Genomic DNA, 24486 nt, shown 5'->3' on the forward strand with positions numbered 1-24486 from the left:
CACCCCATGTTTGTGGACGGCCCCAGGACTCTGAGTTTTAACCAGTACAGTAGGGACACCTTTGCCGGACAAGTCAGGGCTCCTTGCGAACGCAAGTGCGGCTGGGGCCAAGGTCCCTCTGTCGCTGCATACCTTGCTGCTGTCACACTTCATCCTCTGACCCTATGGGATGTCATGGGGTCACTTCTGGTGCGTGGTAGCACAAGATCTAATGGTCTGCTATCAACATTCCTGGCTCTAATAGGCAGAGGAATCTAAATCACGGTAGCTCCAGGTAACCCTTCTAAATCTCCCAAGCAAACCTCATACAGCCTACAAGGCATAGCAGGTAAAACTATCAAGAGTACAAATTAAGCTACATGTGTCCATTGGCACCATATTTCTCAAACAGTTAGTGGTGGTTGCCCCAATGACTCTCTCTGTTCCTAGTGTAGGTATGGATGCCCTCACTCAGGGACACACCTGGTGGATTAAACCCAAATTGCTGGCCTTCCTCGTGGGAGCTACCAAATGGGGACCTGTCCACCTGCCTCCCCCAGTGAAAACAGTAAATACGCTCCAATATTGGCTGAAGCAAGGTACAGAGGGCCTTTGGCTCATCAATAGAGATATGCTTGACCCCAGGGTCATTAGGCCCACCATCTCACCCTTTGATAAACAGCCATATCTGGCCAATGTTAAAACTGGCCACCAAGGAAAGGAGATTAACAATTGACTATCGAAACTTAGATGCACGGATTCCCACCACTAAGGCTCTCATTGCCAATATTACAGAGATGATATAGAACATCCAAAGGGCTCAGGGCCCCTACTTTGCTGTCCTAGATTTAGCCAACATGCTTTTACCTGGTCCCACAACCTAAACTTGTTTTCAACTTCAGGGCACCCAGTAGACCTTTACGCACATGCCCGTGGATTATCTATCTGAACAGCTCCTCCATCGCACATAACCTATGCAGACAAGATCTCCATTTACTCAAACCAAACCACTGCTGCCTTGACGTCCGATAGATGACATTCTACTGTAGGGGCCCTCTGAGGATGCAGTCTCGGAAGACTTATACCTAGTAACACACCATTTACAGCAGAGAGGACGGGCCATTACCCCACGTAAAATCCAAGGACTGACCACTTCTGCCAAGTTTCCTCATGATCAAGCCTCCCACTACCTACGGCAGGCACAGCACATATGGGTCCTCTTCCCCTTTGGGAGACAACACATTCCACACTTATCCCTTCTACTCAGGCCTGTTTATGCTGTTTCATGCAAATCGGCTTTTTTCTATTGGGGAGAACCTCAACAAACTGCGTTATGGCTGGTGCAGCAAGGCACACCGCAGCCGCTGCCCTCAGTCCCTCCAGGCTCAGACTGCCGAGTCGAACCACTGTCGACGCCTCATTACGCCTCACGGAGTGTCTGGACTAAGGACAGCTCTACCTAGCTGTCCGTGGGGTTCAGGACCAGACGTCTGCCCCAAACAGCAGCTGGTTACATAACACTCAAGCACCAAACTGTGGAAGCCTACTGGGTTCTTTTAGAGACAGAGGCATTAATAGGCTCACAGCTTTACATACAAGTCCCCATGCTGCCTTGGGTTGGGGATTCAACATAAAAGAAGCTCATCATGGCCACTGAAGCCTCACTGTTAAAATGGAAACGGTATCTTTGGGAAAGAGTGAAACCTGATGTAAAGGGCATTTCCAAATTACAGGAGGCTGTGGCTTCCCCCATGCTCGGCCCCTTGCCCACTGACACTGAGGGGCAGCTAGTGGCACCCTCACTGCCGGTCTAACATTTTGGGGAGTCCCTTGGGATGGAACTATCTGACATGGAAAGGAAGTGGGTGATCTTCACCGATGGCAGCACCACCCATGTACACAATGCAGCCTGATACAAGGTCACAGCGTATCATCCTGCTAGCGGCATCTCACTAGTCCAGAAGGGTTCTCATGGCTCAGCCTGACTGACGGAGTTGGTGACAGTGTGCCTGACTCTCCAATAGGCCATAAAAATGAGACTCCCAAGGGCACACACTTTTAACTGACCCTGGGTAGTATCCAATAGGCTCACTGTCTGGTCTGGACAATGGCAAAGGGATAATTTCATGATTCAGGGAAAGCCTATATAGGTGCCTCCACTCGGAAAGAGATAACCATGCTGTATGGTCGCTCATGCCTCTACCCACACAAGCCAGCAAACACCAGAAGCAAAGGATAATAACGTTGCCAACTCCTTTTCCAAAGTACACACCTGTTCCAAGGCCCCCAGTGAGCCACCTCCCAAAATACCAGACATAGCCCCGGACACAACTATTCCTCCAGAGGTGTCATACCCACTGGCAGAGGGAGCCCATATTCCATCAGGCCATAAGGGGAGTGACAGCACTCACTGATGGGCATATACAGTTGACCCTTGAACAATGTAGGGGGTTGGGGCGCTGACCCTCACAAAGTCAAAAATCCGCCTATGACTTTACAGTCAGCCCTCCGCATCCGTGGATTCAGACAACTGTGGATGGCGTAGTACTGTACTGACTGAAAAAAATCCATGCCTAAGTAGAGCCACACCGTTCAAACACGTGTTGTTCATCATCCCCCTTTACCCCCAACTCTAGCTGAAGTGGTGGTTAATAATTGCCTCCTTTGCTCCCGGTCAAAATGCTGAAAGGCTCTCACGTTGGGATATGAACCCCTGGGCAACAGACCCTTCTCACAAAGGCAGATTGATTTTTATCACGCTGCTGCTGCCCTCTGCTGGAATCATAAGCACAGGACCATCATCAACCACACCCTCGTGGGACTCCTGCTGGCGGCGTCCTATCACGTAATCTTAATCAGGTATCTGCTCGTCCCTTTTGGCCCACCAGACATCATAAATTCAGATCAAGGTACCCGTTTCACCTCCCAGGCTGTCCAGCCCTGGGCTCTAGAACACGAAACCTTGGGGGATCTCCACTTGCTTACCGGTCCCAAGAGGCTACACTTACTGAGCACATGACCTACTCAAAGACATGCTCCTCAAGTTTTTAACAATAAGTGGTCCCCCAATTGGCCAGAAGTTGTACCTCAGCTCTAATACCACTTTATTCCTAGCCCCCGGGTCTCCAATCCCCTGAACATCAACTACCAGTCTTCTCGAAAGACTCCCCTGCTAGTACTCACAGGGAACCCCCTCTCCTTTGACATCAGAGAGGATGTAGTTCACATGCATTCACCAGATGAATGCTCCCCTTACCATTTTTTTTACCATTTTAATGCTTCGATCCTCTCACCACCTTTCACATGCTGGTGACCCAACGGAGGGCAAATTGTGCAATATGACGCAAGAGGACAAACCCCCTACCCAATTGCCTGGAGAGCATGATTATACAGATTTTACTGGCCGAGATAATGGGCCAGTACCAACCCGGAAGCTGAGGCCATAGGCTTTGCCTCATTATTTGGGTTATAAAGGCTGATTAATTAAACCAAATTCATCAAAAATTTTGCAGAAGGTTGAAATGATAGCTCCAGGACCCACTAGCAGAGCTGTGTGGACCTCAGAGAGAGGAAAAGAGGGCCTCCACCTAGTGGATACCAGTCATTTTTGGAAATGAAATCCAAGCAGAAACACTGGCATCTACTGCGCTATCAGTACATTCAGGACAGGTCCCTACCCCACCTTAAAGGAAGAGGTAAACAACTCTTGTTCCAAAGCAAGTACATTCAGCCTTTGGTTAGTATCCAGAATGCTCACCGGAAGGAGGCCCTGCCAGCTAGTCAAATGCAAATACTCTCCTTTGTTGTGGCTATTACTCTTATTGCCTACAGCCTGGGTAATAGGTTGCTAGTAGTCCCCTCAGTCCCAACTCTGTCTTGGGAGATGTGCAGAAGCCGAATCAGCCAGGTGCACAGCTGCATCCCAGGATAGCTGAGCACCAGATGCTGGCAGGCCCTGTTAAAAGGGCTACAGTGAGTGAGCCACCAGGTGTTGACTCTGACCCAGAGGTCACCTTCCTCTACATTAAATGGTACCAACAGAAACAATGCTTCAATGAGTCACTCCCTCATTATACCATGCTGAAAATTATATCCCAGGCAGAATGGCTCTCCCAATGTAGCCAAATCAAACTTATTGGGCTGGCAGATTTGTACCCTAATGAGCTTACTATAGTTTTAATGGGGTGATCTCTGGATTGTAAAGCTGCTGTCCACAAAATGTCCCTACAGTTAGCCTATCAATGTGCCCAGACTATATATAAATTGTGGATGGAGTTCCCGCAAAGCTCAGTCATGGAGATCACATGCTGCTTTGCAAGACGCACCCCTGATGGAGATCATTGAGACCCTCTCAACCAGCAGTAGAGCCCATTCTTCCAGTTTCATCCTGAGGCAGGCCTCTAGCATATTTGCTCAGAATTTAACCCCAGCCAGCCATTCTTACCCTTCCTGGATCTCTACCTGGCAAGGCAATCCTTCCTTGAGCTGGCCTTCGCCAATCCCAAGCACACCAACCCCTCAGACAACGTGGCCCCAGTCCAAGAGCTCACCGTTGGAGATGACGGCATCTCAGACTGTGACTTCACAACCCAAGAGAAAGTCGAGGAAGGCGATGTACTCCAACCCCACTGGACACTGGGACTTTCCCCTCCCAAATCACCTCCACACCAGGAGGGAAATTACTATGGTGACTGTTAACTTCCAGGCTGAGTTGCAAAAATGTTTTCATTTGATCAACCCTGAGGACCCCATAGAATACTATTTCTCTGAAATAGCTAATTGCTGGCCTCGTGAACCTTGCGTCCGTATCAGAATGCTTGTAAGACTGTAAGTCCCCCGGCAGCGCTAGACATCATTTCACCTTTGTGGTAAGCCAAACCATGTATATTCCAAACCACACTAGCCACAATGAGGGACTTGGACACAACACCCCTAGTTTGACCTACTTAGATCCCACGGTTAGGGACCTCTTGCGGCTGTGTTCACTGCTCAGCGTACTAGATTACAGCTTTTGCTTTCCACACGATGCATCCATGACAGACCCAATTTCTCTTGTTATTCCCACCATGCCTACCAGTACCTCCTCCACACTGGAAAGTGCTACCTCCACTCCTGTCCACATATTATCCATAAGTTCCTCACCATGGCATGCGACAGCACTGCCCCGCACCACAACCGAGTGGGCCAGGGCTGACATGACTATATTCATACAAATCTCCAAGATAGCAGCCCAGGCCCTGCAAGTAAAATGAAGCTGGACGTGTCACCACACAGGGTCACACCTACAGCCCATTTAGAACTATCTATACTGCAGTTCTTCCTAGAGATCAGCCCTTGGGCTAATTCCCTTCAAAACACAGCAAACCTCATTTAGGCTAAACCAAACCTCTAATCTAGACCCCAAACAGGGTACCCTTGGGTAAGCCTCAAAATAACGAACCCTCCACGGCGATACTTTCTACCAACTCGACTAGAATATAAAAGGCTGGACTTCACCCTGTGTACTCACTGCCCCTTAATGATAAATAATATCTCACTTAAGTTTTATTGTGGACCTAACTCAGGAGGCCAGTGTCAAGTCCACTTGACTCTGCCCCATCTGCAAGCAATCTGCAGAGGTGACCTTTCTTACTGCAACACTGTCACTTTTGATATTCTAGCCACCTTTTAACCTCTTGGTGTTTCTCTGCTAGAGATGTGTCTGGCTCACATACCAAGAGAGCCATTCTTATCCCTATCCTGTTGGGACTGGGTATCACCAGGCATAGGAACGGGTGCTTCTACCCTAGCCCAACAAGGTCAAATATTAAAAACAACCCAGCAATTATCAGCCACCCTAACCAACTACAGGCAGATGCTACACCATACTCTGAGTCTGATGCAGCAACAACATGACTCACAAGCACAGGAGATGATGGATAATTGACTGGTGTTAGATTTCCTCTTGGCAGAACAGGGTGCAGTATGTTCTTCACCAGGCACCTCTTACTGCAGGTACATTAACAACTCAGGACAAGTACAGCCCGACCTCCACAAGCCATGTCAAGGTTTACAGATCATGCATCAAATAATTAAAATATTTCAACAAATTCCCACACTCCTCGAGGTCCCTGATTTGTACTCATGGCTCTCTCCATCCACCTTGGCACAATGGCTAAACTGGATTTCAAACAGTAGCAAGTCTATTCATCATAGGCTTCATCATTATTGCCCTAGTTAAATGTGCTTTTTGATGGCTTCTGAAAACAATCCCTATGTCCTTTAACACATCAGCTACACAGGGGATTGTATTCCTAATGTTGAGGCATCACAGGACGGACTGTTGAGAGTTCAGCTGCTACATGGTATTGCTGCCTTGGCATCCATTTTGTTTGGCCAAATGACCTGCAGGTGCTTTAAAATGACACAAGCCCCTCGTTCAGGTGCATGCCCTAGATAACAACCCATGGAGTACAAACAAAAGTTCCAGATATGACTCCTCCAACAGCCCTGTGATAAAGTTTCCCCTGAGTCCCAGGGCCTTCTACTACTTTAGATAAGGCCCCTGATAAAGTTTATCCAAATTCCACTCATTTTTGTTTTAATAGACCAATCCAGCCTTAACCCTCGAACCCCAAAACACATCACCTTTGGACCCTAATAAAGGTATGTTCCCCAGGACCTGTCATTCTCTCTGCCTACACCCTGCCTTGATCTCCCCATATGGCCTTGTGATGCGTCCTTTCTCGAGGACCCGAGAGTAATAAACTTCTCTGTTTCTTTTGTGGTCTTTTATTGAACTATATGTCACCCTGGGGCTCTACTTAACAAAAGTTGATTTAGCAAAATCATAACAAAGCTCCTGCACAGCAAAAGAAACCATCAACAGAAAGAAAAGGCACCTACGGAAAGGGAAAAAGTATTTGCAAACCATGCACCTGATAAGTGATTAATATCCACAATATACAAGGAATTCAGAAGAAAAAAACCCACAAATAACCCATTTTAAAAATGGGCAGGGCTTCCCTGGTGGCGCAGTGGTTGAGAGTCCGCCTGCCGATGTAGGGGACACAGGTTCGTGTTCGTGCTCCGGTCCGGGATGATCCCACATGCCGCAGAGTGGCTAGGCCCGTGAGCCATGGTCGCTGAGCCTGCGCAGTCCGGAGCCTGTGCTCCACAACGGGAGAGGCCACAACAGTGAGAGGCCCGCGTACCACAAAAATAAATAAATAAATAAAATAAAATAAAATAAAAATGGGCAAAGGGGGCTTCCCTGGTGGTGCAGTGGTTGAGAATCCGCCTGCCAATGCACGGGACACAGGTTCGAGCCCTGGTCTGGGAAGATCCCACATGCCGTGGAGCAACTAAGCCCGTGTGCCACAGCTACTGAACCTGCACTCTAGAGCCCGTGAGCCATAACTACTGAGCCCACGTGCTGTAACTACTGAGCCCACGTGTTGCAACTACTGAAGCCCACGTGCCAAGAGCCCATGCTCTGCAACAAGAGAAGTCACTGCAATGAGAAGCCTGCACATCACAACGAAGAGTAGCCCCTGATCGCCACAACTAGAGAAAGCCCATGTGCAGCAACGAAGACCCAACACAGCCAAAAATAAAATAAAATAATAAATAAATTTATAAAGTAAATAAATAAAATAGGCAACAGGTACATGAAGAGATACTCAATATTACTAATCATCAGGGAGATGCAAATCAAAACTGGAATGAGATGTCATCTCACAAGTGTAAGGATGGCTATTATCAAAAAGACAGGAGGGCTTCCCTGGTGGCGCAGTGGTTGAGTCCGTCTGCCAATGCAGGAGACACGAGTTCGATCCCTGGTCCGGAAGGATCCCACATGCCGCGGAGCAGCTAAGCCCATGCACCACAACTACTGAGCCTGTGCTCTAGAGCCCATGAGCCACAACTACTGAGCTCATGTGCCGCAACTGCTGAAGCCTGAGCACCTAGAGTCCGTGCTCCGCAACAGGAGAAGCCACTGCAGTGAGAAGCCCGCGCACTGCAGCAAGGAGTGGCCCCTGCTCGCCACAACTAGAGAAAGCCCGCACACAGCAACAAACACCCAACACAGCCAAAAATAAATAAATTAAATAAATAAATTAAAAAAAAAAAGACAAGAGATAAGTGTCAGCAAGGATGTGGAAAAAAGGAACCTTTATAAACTATTGGTGATGTAAACTGGTACAGCCACTATGCAAAACAGTATGGAGTTTCCTCAAAAAATTAAAAATAGAACTATCATATGATCTAGCAGTTCCACTTCTGGGTATATATCCCATGTTCATTTCAGCATTAGTCACAACAGTCAAGGCATGAAAACAACCTAGGTATCCATTGACAGATGAGTGGATAAAGAAAATGTGATGTATATATACAATGGAATATTATTCAGCCACAAAAAGAAGGAAATAATGCAATTTGCAACAACATGGATGATCCTTGAGGTTATCATGCTATGTGAAATAAGCCAGACAGAGAAAGACAATACTGGACAGTATAACTTATATGTGGAATCGCAAAAAAAAAAAAAAAAAAGAAAGAAAGAAGTCAAACTCATAGAAACAGAGAGTAGAATGGTGGTTGCCAGGGACTGGGAGGTGGGGAAATAGGGAGAGGCTGGTAAAAGGTACAGACTTTCAGTTATGAGACTAGTAAGATCTAAAGATCTAATGCTGGGCTTCCCTGGTGGCGCAGTGGTTGAGAATCTGCCTGCTAATGCAGGGGACACGGGTTCAAGCCCTGGTCTGGGAGGATCCCACATGCCACGGAGCAACTAGGCCCATGAGCCACAACTACTGAGCCTGCGCGTCTGGAGCCTGTGCTCCACAGCAAGAGAGGCCACGATAGTGAGAGGCCCGCACACCGCGATGAAGAGTGGCCCCTGCTTGCCACAACTAGAGAAAGCCCTAGCACAGAAACGAAGACCCAACACAGCAAAAATAAATTAATTAATAATAAACTCCTACCCCCAACATCTTCTTTAAAAAATAAATAAATAAATAAAGATCTAATGCGTAAGATGGTGACTATAGTTGATAATACTATTGTATTTTATAGTTGAAATTTGCTAAGAGAGTAGAACTTAAGTGCTCTCACCAAGGGAAAAAAAAGTAAATACATGAGATGACGGATGTGTTAATTAACTCGACGGTGGGAATCCTTTCACAACGTATACGGATACCAAATCATGTTGTAGGCTTTTAATATATCACAACTTTATTTGTCAATTATACCTCAATAAAGCCGGGGAAAAAAAGCAAGGAAAGAAATAAAATAGTTGTCTAGAAAAGGAGAGTAAAGAGATTAGGGAAATATATTGTTGGGTAGCATTAAGGGCCCACTTGAAGTTAGTGGTCATAAACTTGAAGAGAGAACAGTTAGCATAATTGAATGCTTTGGTTCAGCCACATTCAGCTGCATGGTGTAGGCTCCGGGTAGATGGATAACTGGATTTTACCAGGGACAAGTAAAAGTTGTGAGGATCAGTAGATTGATTGTCCTCATCAGATCAAAGGTTTGTGGAAATCAGATTGCTAGAAGGAATGGGCTAAACTGACAGGAGGTAGCGGTCAGAAAATGGACCACGTGAATTGAAATGATGGAGACATTGCAATTAAAGTCAATGAGAAACAATGATAAATGAGCAAGGGACTGAGGTAGGGTGGAGAGTAAGATTCTTGCAGGAGAGGAATACAAGGAACTGAGAGTCTAGGATGTTGGATGGATAGAGAAATCACCAAGATTTAAGACAGTTGCAGTGTTGAAGAGAATGACACTGAAAGAGGAGCTCAAATCAGTAAACGACTGCAGTAAAGAGAGGAAGCGAGTGTCAAGCCTGATAAGAAATTCACAACTAAACTTTTTCTTAAGGATTTAGGGGAAGGGGCGGTGGAGGGGGGGGCGGTCGGCGGGGTGTGTTTGAAAGCAGTGAGAAGACAAAATACTTCCCAACCCTGTTACAAGAAAACACAGACACTAGTTGAGAAGGCTGCAGGTGAAGCAGTTCCTCCAAGACACAATCAGGGCATCTCAACCCGAGCCCTGCTGATGTTTGAGGCCTGAAGATTCTTTGTTGTTGGGGGCTGTCCTGTGCACTGTAGGAACTTTAGCAGCATCGCTGGCTTCTAACCACTAGTTGCTAGTAGCATCACCTCTAGTGTGACAACCAAAAATATCTCCAGACATTGCAAAATGTTGCCAGGGAGTGGGGCAAAATTACCCCTATTGAGAACTGCTGAACTAGAGCAAGAAGGTGCAGGAAATATTGAAAGAAGAGATTTAAAACATAAGGGCGGGACCTCCCTGGTGGTCCAGTGGTAAAGAATCTACCTTCCAATGCAGGGGACGCGGGTTCGATCCCCGATCGGGGAACTAAGATCCCACATGCCGAGGGGAAACTAGGTCTGTGTGCCGCAACCACTGAGCCCGCACGCCTCAGCAAGAGAGCCTGTGTGCCGCAAACTACAGAGCCCACACGCTTTAGAATCCGCGCACCACAACTAGAGAGAGAAAAACCCGCAAGCCACAACTAGAGAGAAACCCGCGCGCCGCAAGGAAGAGACACCACGCCACAACAAAAGATCCCGCATGCCTCAACGAAGATCCCACGTGCTGCAACTAAGACCCAACGCAACCAAAAAATAAATAAAGGAAAAATAATAAAACATAGGGGAGTTTTGCAGATGATTAACCATGAGCCCCAGAAGGCAAAGAGGAAAAGGTGGGGATAAATTTAAACTGAAAGTTCTTCTGTGCACCAGTCAAATCATACCACTGGCAGCTGACAGATCAAGGCTGGTCCTATCAAGGTGTTTAAAGATGAAGTGAATTTTCTCTGTTTTCTGCAAAGGTGTGTCTCTGCTCTCGAAGTTGCTCTCTTTGATATCACCATTGCCTAATGAAGGTTGGTGACAGGGACAATAAGTTAACAGACCTTGGTATTCCTGTAGCTCTTAAGACTTAAGCTCTACATCAATGCAGTTCCAACTGCCAGTGATAAAATTCCATGGTGCATTGAGGTTGAAATATCCAACCAAGAATGTCATCACAAAAGTTCTGAAAACTGGAAAAGATGCTATAAATTGAAATTAAGTTTAATCTGATTATCCTGTAAAAATAATGTTGGTTTAAAATATTTTTTGAGTAATCAATACGTTCACATCGTTCAAAATTAAGAAGGTACTGAATGGTTTATAATAAAAAAACTCCTTTCACCTAGGTCTTTCAGTTCCCCGACCTCAGGGAAAAAATGATATCAGGGTTTTTTATACCCTTTCGGAGATACTCTCTGAATATACAAGCCAATATGGATACTGAAAAGATTTTTTTTTTTAACAAACCTCTTATTTATTTATTTGGCTGCGTCGGGTCTTAGTTGCAGCACTTGGGATCTTTGTTGTGGTGAGCGGGCTTCTTTCCAGTTGTGGTGCACGGGCTCTAGAGCATGCGGGCTCTATAGTTGTGGTGCATGGGCTCCAGAGGGCAAGGGCTCAGTAGTTGCGGCATGCGCGCTCTCTAGGTGTGGCAGGCAGGCTCTAGAGTGTGTAGGCTTAGTTGCCCCTCAGCATGTGGGATCTTAGTTCTCCGACCAGGGATCAAAGCTGCATTCCCTGCAATCCACCCTGCAAGGTAGACTCTTAACCAGTGGACCACCAGGGAAGTCCCATGAATAGATTTTTTTTTAATGTATTATATTCTTAGACATGATCACACCACTATCATATTCAAACAATTATAAATGATATTGTTATATACAGCAAGTTTAAAACTCATAATTTATATATCTGTATTAACAGTGTGTATAATCGATTACTTATCATTTGACAGGTCACACAGCATAATAATTTTTTTAATTAATTTTTTTATTTTTGGGTGCATTGGGTCTTCTTTGCTGCATGCGGGCTTTCTTTAGTTGTGGCGAGCGGGGGCTACTCTTCATTGTGCTGTGTTTGCTTTTCATTGTGGTGTCTTCTCTTGTTGCGGAGCATGGGCTCTAGGCGAGCAGCTTCAGTAGTTGTGGCCCGCAGGCTCAGTACTTGTGGCCTGCGGGCTCAGTACTTGTGGCTTGCAGGCTCTAGAGCGCAGGCTCAGTAGTTGTGGCGCACGGGCTTAGTTGCTCCGCGGCATGTAGGATCCTCCCAGACCAGGGCTCGAACCCCTGTACACTGCATTGGCAGATGGATTCTTAACCACTGCGCCACCAGGGAAGCCCTCATAATTTTTATATAGGGTCCTTCTATTACTTGTTTATAACACCTGATTCATTTTTACTGCCGCAATAAATTGAAAAGGAAAAAAAAATCATCATCACAGGTTCATTGTTGCTTCATTGGGGCAATTTTGTCTGGCAGCATTTTGGAACCACTTAAAGTGATTAAGGGTCAACATGATGGTTTCACATTCCAGAAGACTGTTTAGCTTTCTCTCTCTTTGGTGATCTTTCTTTTCTTTCCTTTTTTTTACTTATGGCATTTTAAAATTTGAGATATACTTCATATAACATAAAATTCACTAGTTTATACAATTCAGTGTGTTTTGGTATATTCGCTCTGTTCTGTAACAACCATAACCACTATCTAATTTAGAACATTTCCATCACCCCAAAAAGAAACCTTGTATGCATTAGCAGTTAGTCCCCAATTCCCCCTTCTCCTCATTCTTTGATAATCACTAATCTACCTTCTGTCTCTATGAATTTGCCTAACTGACATTTCACATGAATAGAATCATACAATATGTGGAATTTTATGTCTGCCTTCTTTGAATTTGTGCAATATTTTCAGGGTTCATCCACATTGTAGAGTATAACATTACTTCATTTTTTTATGGCTAAATAATTGTAGGGATAAAATAAATCCCAATAAAATAATTGTAGGGATATACCACATTTTCTTTATCCACTCGTCAGATGACATACATTTGTTTTGTTTTCACCTTTGGCAGTTATGAACAATGCTTCTATAACTATTTGTGTAAAAATTTTTGTGTGAACACACGTTTTCAACTCTCTTGGGTATACACCTAGAAGTGGAATTGCTGACTCATATGGAAATTCTGTGTTTAACTTTTTGAGGAACTGCCAAACTGTTTTCCACATCAGCTGCACCATTTTACATTTCCACCAGCAATGTATGAGAGTCCCAATATCCAATTCCTCTGCATCCCTGTCAACCCTTGTTATTGTCTGGTTTTTATTTTTTTAATCTTTTTTAACTTTTATTTTATATTGGAGTATAGTTATGGTTTTGAAAAATTATTATTATAACCATCCGAGTATGTGTAAAGTGGTATCTCATTTGTGCTTTCCGTTTGCATTTCCCTAATGACCCATGATGTTGAGCATCTTTTCATGAGCTCATTGGCCATGGGTATATTTTCTTTGGAGAAATGTCTTTTCAAGTCCTTCCCTCATGTTCAAACTGAACCATTTGGGGTTTTTTTCTTGAGTTGTAAGAGTGTTTTATATAATCTACATACTAGACTCTTGCAAATATTTTCTCCTATTCTGTAATTTGTATTTTCACTCTGTTGATAGTGTCCTTTGATACCCAAAATCTTAAAATTTTGGTGGGGGGGCTTCCCTGGTGGCACAGTGGTTAAGAATCCGCCTGCCAATGCAGGAGACATGGGTTCGAGCTCTGGGTCCGGGAAGATCCCACATGTCGCAGAGCAACTAAGCCCATGCACCACAACTACTGAGCCTGCACTCTAGAGCCTGCACGCCAAGAGCCCGTGGTCCGCAACAAGAGAAGCCACCACAATGAGAAGCCTGTACACCTCAACGAAGAGTAGTCCCTGCTCTCCACAACTAGACAAAGCCCAGTGCATCAATGAAGACCCAACGCAGCCAAAAATAAATAATTTTTTTTTTTTTTAAATGAAAGAGCTTTTTTAGCACCATCTGCTCGCCACACCGCCTTCTGCTCCTCCCGTCGCCGTCCGGAGTCGCTGCCTGCGCAGCTCCAGCCGCCTGGCTAGCCACCGATATTTGGCGCTCATACAACATGGCAGACATAGACAACAAAGAACAGTCTGAACTTGATCAAGATTTGGACGACGTTGAAGAAGTAGAAGAAGAAGAAACTGGTGAAGAAACAAAAATCAAAGCACGTCAGCTGACTGTTCAGATGATGCAAAATCCTCAGATTCTTACAGTCCTTCAAGAAAGACTTGATGGTCTGGTAGAAACACCAACAGGACACATTGAAAGCTTGCCTAGGGTAGTTAAAAGACACGTGGATGCTCTCAAAGACCTTCAAGTTAAATATGCACAGATAGAAGCCAAGTTCTATGAGGAAGTTCATGATGTTGAAAGAAAGTATGTTGTTCTCTATCAACCTCTATTTGATAAGCGATTTGAGATCATCAATGCTATTTATGAACCTACAGAAGAAGAATGTGAATGGAAACCAGATGAGGAAGATGAAATTTCAGAGGAACTAAAAGAAAAGGCCAAGACTGAAGATGAGAAAAAGGATGAAGAAAAAGAAGACCCCAAAGGAATTCTTGACTTTTGGTTGACCATTTTTAAGAATGTTGACTTGCTCAGTGATATGGTTCAGGACCATGATGAACCTATTCTGAAGCACTTGAAAGATATTAAAGTGAAGTTCTCAGATGCTGGTCAGCCTATGGGTTTTGTCTTAGAATTTCACTTTGAACCCAATGAATATTTCACAGATGAAGTGTTGACAAAGACGTATAGGACGAGGTCAGAACCAAATGATTCTGATCCTTTTTCTTTTGATGGACCAGAAATTATGGGTTGTACAGGGTGCCAGATAGATAGGAAAAAAGGGAAGAATGTCACTTTGAAAACCATTAAGAAGAAGCAGAAACACAAGGGACGTGGGACAGTTCATACTGTGACCAAAAGAGTTTCTAATGACTCTTTCTTTAATTTTTTTGCCCCTCCTGAAGTTCCTGAGAGTGGAGATCTGGATGATGCTGCTGAAGCTATCCTTGTTGAGGACTTTGATGTTGGTCACTTTTTACATGAGTGCATAATCCCGAGATCAGAGCGCATAATCAAGATCAATATACTTTACTGGAGAAGTTATTGAAGATGATGATGATGATTATGATGAAGAAGGTGAAGAAGCGGATGAGGAAGGGGAAGAAGGAGATGAGGAAAATGATCCAGACTATGACCCAAAGAAAGATCAAAACCCAGCAGAGTGCAAGCAGCAGTGAAGCACGATGGTCTACCTTCTGCTTCCCTGGAAAGGATGAATTTACATCATTTGACAAGCCTATTTCAAGTTTTTTGTTGTTTGTTTGCTCATTTCTGTTTTGCAGCCTAAAATAAAAATGTCAAATATAATTAAAAAGAAAGAAAGAGAGAGAGAGAGGAAGAAAGAGAGAGAGTGCTTGCTTCGGCAGCACATATACTAAAGTTGGAACGACACAGAGAAGATTAGCATGGCCCCTGTGCAAGGATGACACGCAAATTCGTGAAGCGTTCCATATTTTTGAAAAACAAATGCCGCATGCTAACATGTATATATGGAATCTTAAAAAAAAAAACAAAAAACGGCTTCCCTGGTGGCACAGTGGTTGAGAGTCCGCCTGCCGATGCAGGGGACACGGGTTTGTGCCCCGGTCCAGGAAGATCCCACATGCCGCGGAGCGGCTGGTCCCGTGAGCCATGGCCGCTGAGCCTACGCGTCTGGAGCCTGTGCTCCGCAACGGGAGAGGCCACAACAGTGAGAGGCCCGCGTACCGCAAAAAAAAAAAAAAAAAAAAGGTTATAAAGAACCTAGGGGCAGGACAGGAATAAAGATGCAGATGTAGAGAATGGACTTGACACAGAGAGGGGGAAGGGTAAGCTGGGACGAAGTGAGAGTGGCATGGACTTATTTATACACTACCAAATGTAAAATAGATAGCTAGTGGGAAGCAGCTGCACAGCACAGGGAGGTCAGCTCGGCGCTTTGTGACCACCTAGAGGGGTGGGATAGGGAGGGTGGAAGGGAGACGCAAGAGGGAGAGGATATGGGGATATAGGTGGAAGGGAGACGCAAGAGGGAGAGGATATGGGGATATAGGTATACGTACAGCTGGTTCACTTTGTTATACAGCAGAAACTAACACACCACTGTAAAGCAATTATACTCCAATAAAGATGTTAAAAAATTAAATTAAATTAAAAATACACCTTTAAAAAAAGAGAGAGAGAGAGAGGAAGGAAGGAAGGGAGGAAGGGCAGAAGGGAGAAAGAGAAAGATAAAGAGAGGGTAGGAAAAATTGGATCACTGTAAATAAAAGAGATTAAAGAGATAAAATGAGAAAAAGCAATCTTGGTGCTTGATTAGATCCAGATTTTAACAAAAAAATTTAAACGAGTTTTGGGACAATAGTGGAAATTCGATAATGAACTATTAGGTAGTATTAGGCAATTATTGTTAAAGTTTAGATGTGATGATGGTATTGTAGGAAATAATATTGCAGTTATATAAGAAAAGTCATTTTTAAAGAGATGCATGTTGAAACAGTTATGCAATATCAGAATATTTCAATTTAATTTAAAACACTTCAGCATTATACCAGACTCTCTTTTTTGTGTGCATGTTTAAAGCAAACACTAAAACTCTGTATGTTAAAAAAAGCTATCACTGCAAATAATGACCTTTTTGGACAGTCCTGCCGCACTGTCAAAACAATATAAACTATTCTGTGTTTTTGCTTTTACTTTACTTTTATGAAAATTTTGTGTGATCTCAACACTTTAGTTCTTAGTTAAAACAAGCAAGTTTTGAGTGACTGGACATTAATCTTGGGTCTGCTCACTTGAGCTCTGTATCTGCAATGCCAGAGGCTTGCTGGGGGCATTGGAGCCTAAGTGGTTAGAAGTGTTAATCTGCCAACTTTAAATCCCAACTCTGCCTTGTGCCAGCTGACTGGCTCACCTTGAACAAGTTACTCTACCACTCTCAGCCTCAGTTTTCTACAAAGTGGAGGTAATAATATTAATTATTCTTCAGGTTGCTGTAATAAGTGAGATAAACTATGTTGATTTCTTAGTACAGTGCCTGATACATGGTGAGGACCCAAAGGTATTATTATTGCTACAAGACCTTGGGTGGACCACACAACTTCTGCCTCTGTGAAACCAAGAAATTGGATTAGATTATTTCTAAACTTGTTTCCATCTCTCTTTTGGTGTAAGTGACTTCCCCTCCCTGAGCCTTCATGTCTGCATTTAAAATGAGGAGACTAGGGACTTCCCTGGTGGCGCAGTGGTTAAGAATCCGCCTGCCAATGTAGGGGACAGGGGTTCGAACTCTGGTCCAGAAGATCCCACATACCGCAAAGCAACTAAGCTGGTGTGCCACAACTACTGAACCTGCACGCCACAAGTACTGAGCCCACGTGCCTAGAGCCCGTGCTCTGCAACAAGAGAAGCCACTGCAATGAGAAGCCTGTGCACCACAACAAAGAGTAGCCCCCGCTCACCACAAGTAGAGAAAGCCCATGTGCAGCAATGAAGATCCAAGGCAGCCAAAAATAAATAAATAAATATATATATTTTAAAAATAAAAATAAAAGTAAAATAAATAAAATGAGGAGACTAGAGGAATTCCCTGGTAGTCCAGTGGTTAAGTCTCAGGCTTTCACTGATAAGGGTCTGGGTTTGGTCCCTGGTCAGGGTACTAAGGTCCCTCAAGCCGCTCGGCATGACCAAAAAATAAATAAAACCTTTTAATAAAAATAAAAATAGAATGAGGAGACTGGAGATACCATCTATTTCTAACATCTCTGACCATAAAGGATCCTCTTCTAAACTTCCATGTACACAGATCTGAACAGGGGAGTTAGACTCAATTAACCAAAACCTCCTCACCTGCTAAGACTGAGAAGGTAAGCTTGGAGAGAGGAAAGATACTTACACATATTTTCAACTCCTCCCAAAGTCTGCCTGAGTTTTGATGCTTTATTAAATGAGAAAATGTGCATAAAAATGGTTAGTACATAGATGGCATAGCTGGTATAGATGACACCATGATGATAGTAGAGATGGTATGATGATGATAATGAGGAGGGAACTAGGAAGATTGCTCTTTTCCTTTGTCAGGAAGTCAGTAATAAAAAGGTATCATTTCCCCATAAAATGGATAGCGATTATTGAAGCTAACTTTAAAAATATATAAAAATATATAGGAAGGAGACTTGTCCTATCAGACATTAAAACTTAAAAGTGTTTATAATTAAAACAGTGTGGTACTGATGCATGAATAGACAGACCGAGGGAACAGAATAGAAAACGCATAAATAAAATTTAATGCATAAGGAAATTTAGCATATAATAAAGGTGGCATCTTACATCACTGCAGCAAAGATGAGATTTTTAATAAATGGTGCTGAAACAACTGCGTAGCCATTTGGAAAAAGGTAAAATTAGATCCATATGTCATACCGTATGTGAGAATAAACTCCAAACGGATCAAGAACCTAAATGTAGGGACTTCCCTGGTGGCACAGTGGTTAAGAATCTGCCTGCCTGCCAATGCAGGGGACACGGGTTCGAGCCCTGGTCTGGGAAGATCCCACATGCCGCGGAGCAACTAAGCCTGTAAGCCACAACTACTGAGCTTGCGCGTCTGGAGCCTGTGCTCCGCAACAAGAGAGGCCACGACAGTGAGAGGCCTGCACACCGCGATGAGGAGTGGCCCCCGCTCGCCACAACTAGAGAAAGCCCTCGCACAGAAACGAAGACCCAACACAGCCAAAAATAAATAAATTAATTAATTAAATAATTTTTTTAAAAAAAGAATCTGCTTGCCAATGCAGGGGACATGGGTTCAAGCCCTGGTCCAGGAAGACCCTACATGTCATGGAGCAACTAAGCCTGTGCGCCACAACTACGGAGCCTGCGCTCTGGAGCCCGCATGCCTAGAGCCCGTGTTCTGCAAAAAGAGAAGCCACTGCAATGAGAAGCCCGCGCACCGCAACGAAGAGTAGCCCCCGCTCGCCACAACTAGAGAAAGCCCGTGTGCAGCAACGAAGACCCAACGCAGCCATAAATAAATAAATAAATAAATTTATTTTTTAAAAAAAGAAAAAGAACCTCAATGTAAAATATGAAACTACACAGCTATTGGAAGAAAACATGAGTGAACTTCCCTTTAACCTCAGTGTTCTATGATTCAAAATCCAAAGGCAATAATAAGAGAATAAATCTGACTATGTAAAACAATTGTATGCAAAAAATACCATAAACAAAACCAAAAGACAACTCACAAACTAGGAGAAAATTCTTGCAACATACATCACAGATAAAAGGGTAATATTTCTAATACATAAAGAACTCTTGAAAGTTGAGGGACAAATCCAATAGAAAAATGGAAAAGAGACATGAACAGACAATACACAAAAAGACATAAATATATATGTTTAAACATAAAAAAATTTAAACTAACTCATAAATAGAGAGTTCACTTAAAGAGACTCTCTATGGACAAATCTGGGACAATTTGAGTAACAAAATAATGATAGCAATAGATTAGAACACACAGAATAAAATAAATAGCCATGAGCTCATACTGATAAAAATGAATAATTGAATAAATAAATTGAATGAATAATGGGAGAAGAGAGAAAGATCTTCCTTAGAGTAGAATTCCAATTAATAAATGTAGAAGGAATGATTGGCAATAGAAAACCATTTGACAAATAGCGTGGTAATACTTGTTGCTGGCAAGAAAGCATTAGGAGAAGCATGGTATTTAGTCTCAAAAAAATCTCCCCACAAGACACTCTTTCATTACAAAGAGATAGAAAATGATTTTACAGTGGAGAAATCCAGCAAATATCACCTGATAAACAGTGATTGAGGTTAACATCACCAGTAATGAGACATATTGACATCATGTATTGTACCTTCAGATATGATGAACTGAGATGAACGCAACATCACTTCTGTGATATTTTTGCCAAAATATATAACCTTAATTTAATCAGGAGAAATGTCAGACAACCCAATTTGAGTTATGTCTACAAAACAGCTGGCCAGTATTCTTCAAAAATTTCAATGACTGAAAGTAAAAGACAAAGACTGAGACGTTATCCAGATTAAAAGAAGATAACAATTAAATGCAATGTATAATCCTGGATTAGATCCTTGCCCAGAAATGGGTTATTAGTGAGACAATTGATGAAATTTAAATAAAGTCTGCAGATTAGTTAACAGTATGTCAATTTCCTGGTTTTCATGATTATGCCTGTGGTTATGTAAGCCAAAAATACTTGGGGAAGCTGGGTGAAGAGAATTCTTTGTACTACTCTTACAACTTTTAAAAAAAAATAAGCTTGGGGGCTTCCCTGGTGGCACAGTGGTTGAGAGTCCGTCTGCCGATGCAGGGGACACGGGTTCATGCCCCGGTCCGGGAAGATCCCACATGCCGCGGAGCGGCTAGGCCCATGAGCCATGGCCGCTGAGCCTGTGCGTCCGGAGCCTGTGCTCTGCAACGGGAGAGGCCACAAGACTGAGAGGCCCGCGTACCCCAAAAAAATAAAAATAAAAAATTAGCTTGGAATTATTTTAAAATGAAAAGACAAAAATAGAACTTGTCTGTTCAAATAATTATTATACTTCAAAGTACTGTCTCTGAAATGTTATTTATTGCAAGGCTGTGAAAAACAGTTTTTGACTTTTTCTTTTGAAAGTGCTTTCCATATCAGTTTATATATATATATATTTTAATCTTATTATTATTTTTTTGGCTCTGTTGGGTCTTTGTTGCTGCATGCAGGCTTTCTCTAGTTGTGGCGAGCAGGGTCTATTCTTCGTTGTGGTCTGGGGGCTGCTCATTGCAGTGGCTTCTCTTGTTGTGGAGCACAGGCCTAGAACACACCGGCTTCAGTAGTTGTGGTGCACAGGCTTAGTTGCGCCACGGCATGTGGGATCTTCCCAGACCAGGACTCGAACCCAGGTCCCCTGCATCAGCATGCGGATTCTTAACTACTGCGCCACCAGGGAAGTACCCTGTATCAGTTTAAAATGACACAAGAAAAGTAATTTCTTCCAATATTTTTTTAAACTATTATGGAAAATTTTAAACAAAAAAGTAGAGAGAATAACCCTTTGTTTCCATTATGAACCCTGTGTACCCACTACTGAATTTTAGCAGTCATTATCCTCCCCATATTCACAATATTTATTTATTTGGGGTTTTTTCCTGGAATAATTTAAAGCAAGTCCCAGATATGTCATTTTGTGGTAAAGACTTTTTTCTTTAAATATATCCACCATACCATTATCACATCTACTAATATTAATTCCTGAATACGATCAAATTCCCAGACTTAATTCAAATTTTGCTGTCTTAAAACAATTGGTTTGAATCAAGATCATGAGGTACATATTTGATTATGTCTCTTAAGACTTTTAGTCTTTTTTAAAATTAATTAATTTTATTATTAATAATTATAATTTAATTATTTTATTTATTTTAATTATTTTATCTTAATAATTTAATTATTTTATTGATTAAATTAAATAATAGATTAATTTATTTATTTATCTTCGTTACAGCACACGGGCTTCTCATTGCGGTGGCTTCTCTTGTTGAGGAGCACGGGCTCTAGGCACGTGGGCTTCAGTACCTGTGGCATTCAGGCTTCGGTCGTTGTGGTTTGTGGGCTCTAGAGCGCAGGCTCAGTAGTTGTGAGCATGGCCTTAGTTGCTCCGCGACATATGGAATCTTCCCCGACCAGGGATTGAATCTGTGTGCCCTGCACTGGCAGGCGGATTCTTAACCACTGCGCCACCAGGGAAGGCCCAACTTTTAGTCTTTGATAGTCCACCTTCCCCCTTACACACTTGTTTTTATTGATTTTTTTTTAATAAGCATTCTTTATTTATTTATTTTTGGCTGCGTTGCATCTTCGTTGCTGCGCACAGGCTTTCTCTAGTTGCAGCAAGCGGGGGCTACTGTTCGATGCAGTGCACAGGCTTCTCATTGCAGTGGCTTCTCTTGTTGAGGACCACGGGCTCTAGGTGTAAGGGCTTCAGTAGTTGTGGTGCACGGGCTTAGTTGCATCCACAGCATGTGGGATCTTCCCGGACCAGAGTTTCAACCTGTGTCCCTGGCATTGGCAGGTGGATTCTTAACCACCCTGCCACCAGGGAAGTCCCTTGTTTTTAAATTTATTCAATTTGTTGGGGAAATTAGGCTATTTGTCCTATGAAACCTGATTACTTCTTGGTGTTCTGGTGCGCTTTTTTAAACTTCTTTTTCTATTCCCTGTATTTCCTATAAACTGTTGGTTAGAGCTAAGGCTTAATTAGATTTGAGTTCAATTTGGAGGAATCATAAATACTTATAGAAGGTGCTTTGTAGTTCCTATTGCATCACCTCAAGAAGTATACCATGTCTGATTATCTCACTTTTTTTTTATTATCTCACTTCTAATGGTATTAAGATTGATTGGAAGGTTCCAATGGTACACACCTGATTCCCTCATTATAAAGTTCAACATCTTTTTAAAAAGTAGTTGTTATAAACAAACAACCCAATCAAAAAATGGGTGGGGGCTTCCCTGGTGGCGCAGTGGTTGGGAGTCCGCCTGCCGATGCAGGGGGCGCAGGTTCGTGCCCTGGTCCGGGAGTATCCCACATGCCGTGCGCGGAGCGTCTGGACCCGTGAGCCATGACTGCTGGGCCTGCGAGTCCGGAGCCTGTGCTCCGCGGCGGGAGAGGCCACGGCAGTGAGGGGCCTGCGTACCACAAGAAAAAAAAAAAAAGGGTGGAAGATCTAAAAAGACATTTTTGGGGCTTCCCTGGTGGTGCAGTGGTTGAGAATCCGCCTGCCAATGCAGGGGACATGGGTTCGATCCCTGGTCCGGTAAGATTGCACATGCCGCGGAGCAACGAAGCCCGTGCACCACAACTATTGAGCCTATGCTCTAGAGCCCGTGTGCCACAACTACTGAAGCCCGTGCGCCTAGAGCCCGTATCTGCAACGAGAGAAGCGACCACAGTGAGAAGCCCGCACACTGCAACGAAGAGTAGCCCTCGCTCACCATAACTAGAGAAAGCCCACGCACAGCAACGAAGACCCAACACAGCCAAAAATAAATAAATAAATAAATTTATTTATTTAAAAAAAAAACAAAAAACATTTCTTCAGGGAGTTCCCTGCGGGGTCCTGTGGTTAGGACTTGGCGCTTTCACTGCCGCGGCCCTGGGGTTCGATCCTTGGTCATGGAACTAAGATCTTGAAAGCTGTGCGGCATGGCCAAAAAAAGAAAAAAACGAAAAAAACGAAAAAAAGAAAATAAAATGAAAGCAGTTCTGAAGGGAAAATTCTATGTATAGTGTCTATATGTTTTTTTAAAAAAATTAAAAATAAAATAAAAAGACATTTCTCCAAAGAAGACATACAGATGGCCAAAAGGCATATGAAAAGATGCTCAACATCGTTAATTACTGCAGAAATGCAAATCAAAACTACAGTGATAACCTCACACTGGTCAGAATGGCCAACATCAAAAAAAAATCTACAAATAATAAATACTGGAGAGGGTGTGGAAAGAAAGGAACCCTCCTACACTGTTGGTGGAAATGTAAATTGGTACAGCCACTACGGAGAACGGTATGGAGGTTCCTTAAAAAACTAAAAACAGAACTACCACATATGATCCTGCAATCCCACTCTTGGGCATATACCTGGAGAAAACCATAATTTGAAAAGATACATGCACCCCAATGTTCATTGCAGCACTATTTACAGTAGCCAAGATATGGAAGCAACCTAACTGTCCATCAGCAGATGAATGGATAAAGATGTGGTATATATATACAATGGAATATTACTCAGCCATAAAAAAGAAAAAAAATGCCATTTGCAGCAATGTGGATGGACCTAGAGGTTATCATACAAAGTGAAGTAAGCCAGACGGAGAAAGACAAATATCATATTATTTCACTTATATGTGGAATCTAAAAAAATGATACAAATGAAGTTATTTACAAAACAGAAATAGACTCACAGTCATATAGTTTTGTAACTTGTAGTTACCAAAGGGGAAAGGAGGGGAGGGATAAATTAGGACTTTGGGATTAAAATATACACACTACTATATATAAAATAGGTAACCAACAAGGACCTACAGGGAACCATACTTAATATCTTGTAATAACCTATAATAGAGAATGTACAAAAAGAATATATATTTTTGAATCATTTCGCTGTACACCTGAAACTAACACAACATTGTAAACCAACTATATTTCAATAAAAAAATTTTTTTTTTTTTTTAAAGTAGATGTTAGGGCTTCCCTGGTGGCACAGTGGTTGAGAGTCCGCCTGCCGATACAGGGGATACGGGTTCGTGCCCCAGTCCGGGAAGATCCCACATGCCGTGGAGCGGCTGGGCTCGTGAGCCATGGCTGCTGAGCCTGTGCGTCCGGAGCCTGTGCTCCGCAACGGGACAGGCCACAAGAGTGAGAGGCCTGCGTACCGCAGAAAAAAAAAAAAAAAAGTAGATGTTATATATGTTTAGCTC

General features: G+C 43.2%; 1 non-coding gene and 1 pseudogene across 1 annotated transcript; both read left to right on the plus strand.

Annotated features, from left to right (window-relative positions):
- Nucleotides 1-13957: 13957 nt before the first annotated feature.
- On the plus strand, nucleotides 13958-15295 carry LOC101338881 (nucleosome assembly protein 1-like 1 pseudogene; annotated as a pseudogene).
- Nucleotides 15296-15344: 49 nt separating this feature from the next.
- Nucleotides 15345-15451, plus strand: LOC117313678 (U6 spliceosomal RNA). The gene has a single exon (XR_004528262.1). It is a non-coding gene; the product is annotated as a U6 spliceosomal RNA (small nuclear RNA).
- Nucleotides 15452-24486: the final 9035 nt, after the last annotated feature.

Source organism: Tursiops truncatus, chromosome 9 (assembly GCF_011762595.2).
Source record: "Tursiops truncatus isolate mTurTru1 chromosome 9, mTurTru1.mat.Y, whole genome shotgun sequence".
NCBI classification, from domain to species: Eukaryota; Metazoa; Chordata; class Mammalia; order Artiodactyla; family Delphinidae; genus Tursiops; species Tursiops truncatus.